Raw genomic sequence first — 7,084 nt, forward strand, 5'->3', positions numbered from 1 at the left:
TTTACTACATATGAACACTTTTCAGAGTCTCCAGTGCAACGCTACTGCTAGTCCTCCTTTCATACAAAATCTTAAGTTCCTAGCTCCTGTTCAAAGCACCAAAGAAGGGTAAAAAGTTAATAATCGATACCTAAAACTAGAATTGTACTACTCCTTACTGGCTTTTACATCAGCTTAGAAGCTTCATCTGTGTTCTGCTACAGTGCTTTTAATGTCTCCGCATACCGCAGCACGCGACATAGCTTTGCAGACGATAAGTACAAGCGTTTCAGAGGGAAGAGCGGCCTATGTGACGATCTGGCTTTAAGTCGATTCGATAACAAATTACGAAAACGGACGGATTTCTCAGGTTTTATCTACATATGAACACTTTTCACTTTCTCCCGTGCAACTCGGCTGCTAATCCTCCTTTCATGCAAAATGTTAAGTTCCTAGCTCATGTCCAAGGCACCAAAGCCAGTTAAAAAGTCAATAATCGATAACTAAAACTTGAATTGTACTACTTCTTACTCGCTATTACATCAACTTAGAAGCTTCATCTGTGTTCTACTGTGGTGCTTTTTGTGTCTCCGCATGCCGCAGCACGCGACATAGCTTTACAGACGATAAGTACAACCGTTTCAGAGAGAAGAGCGGCATATGTGACGATCTGGCTTTAAGTCGATTCGATAACAAATGACGAAAACGGACGGATTTCTCAGGTTTTTACTACATATGAACACTTTTCACATTGTCCCATACAACTCGGCTGCTAGTCCTCCTTTCATGCAAAATCTTAAGGTCCTAGCTCATGTCCAAGGCACCAAAGATAGCTAAAAAGTCAATAATCCATACCTAAAACTTGAATTGTACTACTTCTTACTGGCTATTACATCAACTTAGAAGCTTCATCTGTGTGTCCACTATGGTGCCTTTTGTGTCTCCGCATACCGCAGCACGCGACATAGCTTTGCAAACGATAAGTACAACCGTTTCCGAGAGAAGAGCGGCCAATGTGACGATCTGGCTTTAAGTCGATTCGATGACAAATGACGAAAATGGACGGGTTCCTCAGGTTTTTACTACGTGTGAACACTTTTCACATTCTCCCGTGCAACTCGGCTGCTACTCCTCCTTTCATGCAGAATCTTAAGGTCCTAGCTCATGTCCAAGGCACCAAAGCCAGCTAAAAAGTCAATAATCGATACCTAAAACTTGAATTGTACTACTTCTTACTGGCTATTACATCAACTTAGAAGCTTCATCTGTGTTCTACAATGGTGCTTTTAGTGTCTCCAAATACCGCAGCACGCGACATAGCTTTGCAGACGATAAATGTAACCGTTTCAGAGAGAAGAGCGGCCAATGTGACGATCTGGCTTTAAGTCGATTCGATAATAAATTACGAAAACGGACGGATTTCTCAGGTTTCTACTACGTATAAACACTTTTCTCATTCTCCCGTGCAACGCGGCTGCTAGTCCTCCTTTAATGCAGAATCTTAAGGTCCTAGCTCATGTCCAAGGCACCAAAGCCAGCAAATAAGTCAATAATCGATACCTAAAACTTGAATTGTACTACTTCTTACTGGCTATTACATCAACTTAGATGCTTCATCTGTGTTTAACTGTGGTGCTTTTAGTGTCTCCGCATACCGCAGCACGCGACATAGCTTTGCAGACGATAAATGTAACCGTTTCAGACAGAAGGGTTTCCAATGTGACGATCTGGCTTTAAGTCGATTCGATAACAAATGACGAAAAGTAACGGATTTCTCACGTTTTTACTACATATGAACACTTTTCACATTCTCCCGTGCAACTCGGCTGCTAGTCCTCCTTTCATGCAGAATCTTAAGGTTCTACCTCATGTCCAAGGCACCAAAGCCAGCTAAAAAGTCAATAATCGTTAACTAAAACTTGAATTGTACTACTTCTTACTGGCTATTACATAAATTTGGAAGCTTCATCTGTGTTCTACTATGGTGCTTTTAGTGTCTCCGTATACCGCAGCACGCGACATAGCTTTGCAGACGATAAGTACAACCGTTTCAGAGAGAAGATCGGCCAATGTGACGATCTGGCTTTAAGTCGATTCGATGACAAATGACGAAAATGGACGGGTTCCTCAGGTTTTTACTACGTGTGAACACTTTTCACATTCTCCCGTGCAACTCGGCTGCTAGTCCTCCTTTCAAGCAGAATCTTAAGGTCCTAGCTCATGTCCAAGGCACCAAAGCCAGCTAAAAAGTCAATAATCGATACCTAAAACTTGAATTGTACTACTTCTTACTGGCTATTACATCAACGTAGATGCTTCATCTGTGATCCACTATGGTGCTTTTAGTGTCTCCGCATACTGCAGCATGCGACATAGCTTTGCAGACGATAAATGTAACCGTTTCAGACAGAAGAGCGGCCAATGTGACGATCTGGCTTTAAGTCCATTCGATAACAAATGACGAAAACGGACGGATTTCTTAGGTTTTTACTACGTATGAACACTTTTCACATTCTCCCGCGCATCGCGGCTACTAGTCCTCCTTTCATGCAAAATCCTAAGTACCTAGTTCACGTCCAAGGCACCAAAGAAGGGTAAAGAGTCAATAATCGATACCTAAAACTTGAATTGTACTACTTCTTACTGGCTATTACATCAACGTAGATGCTTCATCTGTGATCCACTATGGTGCTTTTAGTGTCTCCGCATACCGCAGCATGCGACATAGCTTTGCAGACGATAAATGTAACCGTTTCAGAGAGAAGAGCGGCCAATGTGACGATGTGGCTTTAAGTCGATTCGATAACAAATGACGAAAACGGACGGATTTCTCAGGTTTTTACTACATACCAACACTTTTCACTTTCTCCCGTGCAACGCGGCTGCTAGTCCTCCTTTCATGCAGAATCTTAAGGTCCTAGCTCATGCCCAAGGTACAAAAGAAGGGTAAAAAGTCAATAAACGATAACAAAAACTTGAATTGTACTACTTCATACTAGCTATTACATCCACTTAGAAGCTTCATCTGTGTTCTACTATGGTACTTTTAGTGTCTCTGCATACCGCAGCACGCGATATAGCTTTGCAGACGATAAATGTAACCGTTTCAGACACAACTGCGGCCAATGTGACGATCTGGATTTAAGTCGATTCGATAACAAATGACGAAAACGGAAGGATTTGTCAGGTTTTTACTACATACGAACACTTTTCACATTCTCACATGCAACGCGGCTGCTAGTCCTCCTTTCATGCAAAATCTTAAGTTCCTAGCTCATGTCCTAGGCACCAAAGAAGGGTAAAAAGTCAATAATCGATACCTAAAACTTGAATTGTACTACTTCATACTGGCTATTACATAAACTTAGAAGCTTCATCTGTGTTCTACTATGGTGCTTTTTGTGTCTCCGCATACCGCAGCACGCGACATAGCTTTGCAGACGATACGTACAACCCTTTCAGACAGAAGAGCGGCCAATGTGACGATCTGGGTTTAAGTCGATTCGATAACAAATGACGAAAACGGACGGATTTCTCAGGTTTTTACTACATATGAACACTTTTCAGAGTCTCCAGTGCAACGCTACTGCTAGTCCTCCTTTCATACAAAATCTTAAGTTCCTAGCTCCTGTTCAAAGCACCAAAGAAGGGTAAAAAGTTAATAATCGATACCTAAAACTAGAATTGTACTACTCCTTACTGGCTTTTACATCAGCTTAGAAGCTTCATCTGTGTTCTGCTACGGTGCTTTTAATGTCTCCGCATACCGCAGCACGCGACATAGCTTTGCAGACGATAAGTACAAGCGTTTCAGAGGGAAGAGCGGCCTATGTGACGATCTGGCTTTAAGTCGATTCGATAACAAATTACGAAAACGGACGGATTTCTCAGGTTTTATCTAATTATGAACACTTTTCACTTTCTCCCGTGCAACTCGGCTGCTAATCCTCCTTTCATGCAAAATGTTAAGTTCCTAGCTCATGTCCAAGGCACCAAAGCCAGTTAAAAAGTCAATAATCGATAACTAAAACTTGAATTGTACTACTTCTTACTCGCTATTACATCAACTTAGAAGCTTCATCTGTGTTCTACTGTGGTGCTTTTTGTGTCTCCGCATGCCGCAGCACGCGACATAGCTTTACAGACGATAAGTACAACCGTTTCAGAGAGAAGAGCGGCATATGTGAAGATCTGGCTTTAAGTCGATTCGATAACAAATGACGAAAACGGACGGATTTCTCAGGTTTTTACTACATATGAACACTTTTCACATTGTCCCATACAACTCGGCTGCTAGTCCTCCTTTCATGCAAAATCTTAAGGTCCTAGCTCATGTCCAAGGCACCAAAGATAGCTAAAAAGTCAATAATCCATACCTAAAACTTGAATTGTACTACTTCTTACTGGCTATTACATCAACTTAGAAGCTTCATCTGTGTGTCCACTATGGTGCCTTTTGTGTCTCCGCATACCGCAGCACGCGACATAGCTTTGCAAACGATAAGTACAACCGTTTCCGAGAGAAGAGCGGCCAATGTGACGATCTGGCTTTAAGTCGATTCGATGACAAATGACGAAAATGGACGGGTTCCTCAGGTTTTTACTACGTGTGAACACTTTTCACATTCTCCCGTGCAACTCGGCTGCTACTCCTCCTTTAATGCAGAATCTTAAGGTCCTAGCTCATGTCCAAGGCACCAAAGCCAGCTAAAAAGTCAATAATCGATACCTAAAACTTGAATTGTACTACTTCTTACTGGCTATTACATCAACTTAGAAGCTTCATCTGTGTTCTACAATGGTGCTTTTAGTGTCTCCAAATACCGCAGCACGCGACATAGCTTTGCAGACGATAAATGTAACCGTTTCAGAGAGAAGAGCGGCCAATGTGACGATCTGGCTTTAAGTCGATTCGATAATAAATTACGAAAACGGACGGATTTCTAAGGTTTCTACTACGTATAAACACTTTTCTCATTCTCCCGTGCAACGCGGCTGCTAGTCCTCCTTTAATGCAGAATCTTAAGGTCCTAGCTCATGTCCAAGGCACCAAAGCCAGCAAATAAGTCAATAATCGATACCTAAAACTTGAATTGTACTACTTCTTACTGGCTATTACATCAACTTAGATGCTTCATCTGTGTTTAACTGTGGTGCTTTTAGTGTCTCCGCATACCGCAGCACGCGACATAGCTTTGCAGACGATAAATGTAACCGTTTCAGACAGAAGGGTTTCCAATGTGACGATCTGGCTTTAAGTCGATTCGATAACAAATGACGAAAAGTAACGGATTTCTCACGTTTTTACTACATATGAACACTTTTCACATTCTCCCGTGCAACTCGGCTGCTAGTCCTCCTTTCATGCAGAATCTTAAGGTTCTACCTCATGTCCAAGGCACCAAAGCCAGCTAAAAAGTCAATAATCGTTAACTAAAACTTGAATTGTACTACTTCTTACTGGCTATTACATAAATTTGGAAGCTTCATCTGTGTTCTACTATGGTGCTTTTAGTGTCTCCGTATACCGCAGCACGCGACATAGCTTTGCAGACGATAAGTACAACCGTTTCAGAGAGAAGATCGGCCAATGTGACGATCTGGCTTTAAGTCGATTCGATGACAAATGACGAAAATGGACGGGTTCCTCAGGTTTTTACTACGTGTGAACACTTTTCACATTCTCCCGTGCAACTCGGCTGCTAGTCCTCCTTTCAAGCAGAATCTTAAGGTCCTAGCTCATGTCCAAGGCACCAAAGCCAGCTAAAAAGTCAATAATCGATACCTAAAACTTGAATTGTACTACTTCTTACTGGCTATTACATCAACGTAGATGCTTCATCTGTGATCCACTATGGTGCTTTTAGTGTCTCCGCATACTGCAGCATGCGACATAGCTTTGCAGACGATAAATGTAACCGTTTCAGACAGAAGAGCGGCCAATGTGACGATCTGGCTTTAAGTCCATTCGATAACAAATGACGAAAATGGACGGATTTCTTAGGTTTTTACTACGTATGAACACTTTTCACATTCTCCCGCGCATCGCGGCTACTAGTCCTCCTTTCATGCAAAATCCTAAGTACCTAGTTCACGTCCAAGGCACCAAAGAAGGGTAAAGAGTCAATAATCGATACCTAAAACTTGAATTGTACTACTTCTTACTGGCTATTACATCAACGTAGATGCTTCATCTGTGATCCACTATGGTGCTTTTAGTGTCTCCGCATACCGCAGCATGCGACATAGCTTTGCAGACGATAAATGTAACCGTTTGAGACAGATGAGCGGCCAATGTGACGATCTGACTTTAAGTCGATTCGATAACAAATGACGAAAACGGACGTATTTCTCAGGTTTTTACTACATATGAACACATTTCACATTCTCCAGTGCAACGCTACTGCTAGTCCTCCTTTCATACAAAATCTTAAGTTCCTAGCTCCTGTTCAAAGCACCAAAGAAGGGTAAAAAGTTAATAATCGATACCTAAAACTTGAATTGTGCTACTTCGTACTGGCTTTTACATCAACTTATTAGCTTCATCTGTGTTCTACTATGGTGCTTTTAGTGTCTCGGCATACCGCAGCACGCGACATAGCTTTGCAGACGATAAATGTAACCGTTTCAGAGAGAAAAGTGGCCAATGTGACGATCTGGATTTAAGTCGATTCGATAACAAATGACGAAAACGGACGCATTTCTCAGGTTTTTACTACAAATGAACACTTTTCACATTCTCCCATGCTACTCGGCTGCTAGTCCTCCTTTCATGCTTAATGTTACGGTCCTAGATCATGTCCACGGCACCAGAGGCAGTTAAAGAGTCATTAATCGATAACTAAAACTTGAATTGTACTACTTCTTACTGGCTATTACACCAACTTAGAAGCTTCATCTGTGTTCTACTATGGTGCTTTTAGTGTCTCCGCATACCGCAGCACGCGACATAGCTTTGCAGACAATAAGTACATCCGTTTCAGAGAGAAGAGCAGCCGATGTGACGATCTGGCTTTAAGTCGATTCAATAACAAATGACGAATACGGACGGATTTCTCAGGTTTTACTACATACGAACACTTTTCACGTTCTCCCGCGCATCGCG

The sequence above is a fragment of the Schistocerca gregaria genome, unplaced genomic scaffold, assembly GCF_023897955.1.
Source record: "Schistocerca gregaria isolate iqSchGreg1 unplaced genomic scaffold, iqSchGreg1.2 ptg000238l, whole genome shotgun sequence".
NCBI lineage: Eukaryota > Metazoa > Arthropoda > Insecta > Orthoptera > Acrididae > Schistocerca > Schistocerca gregaria.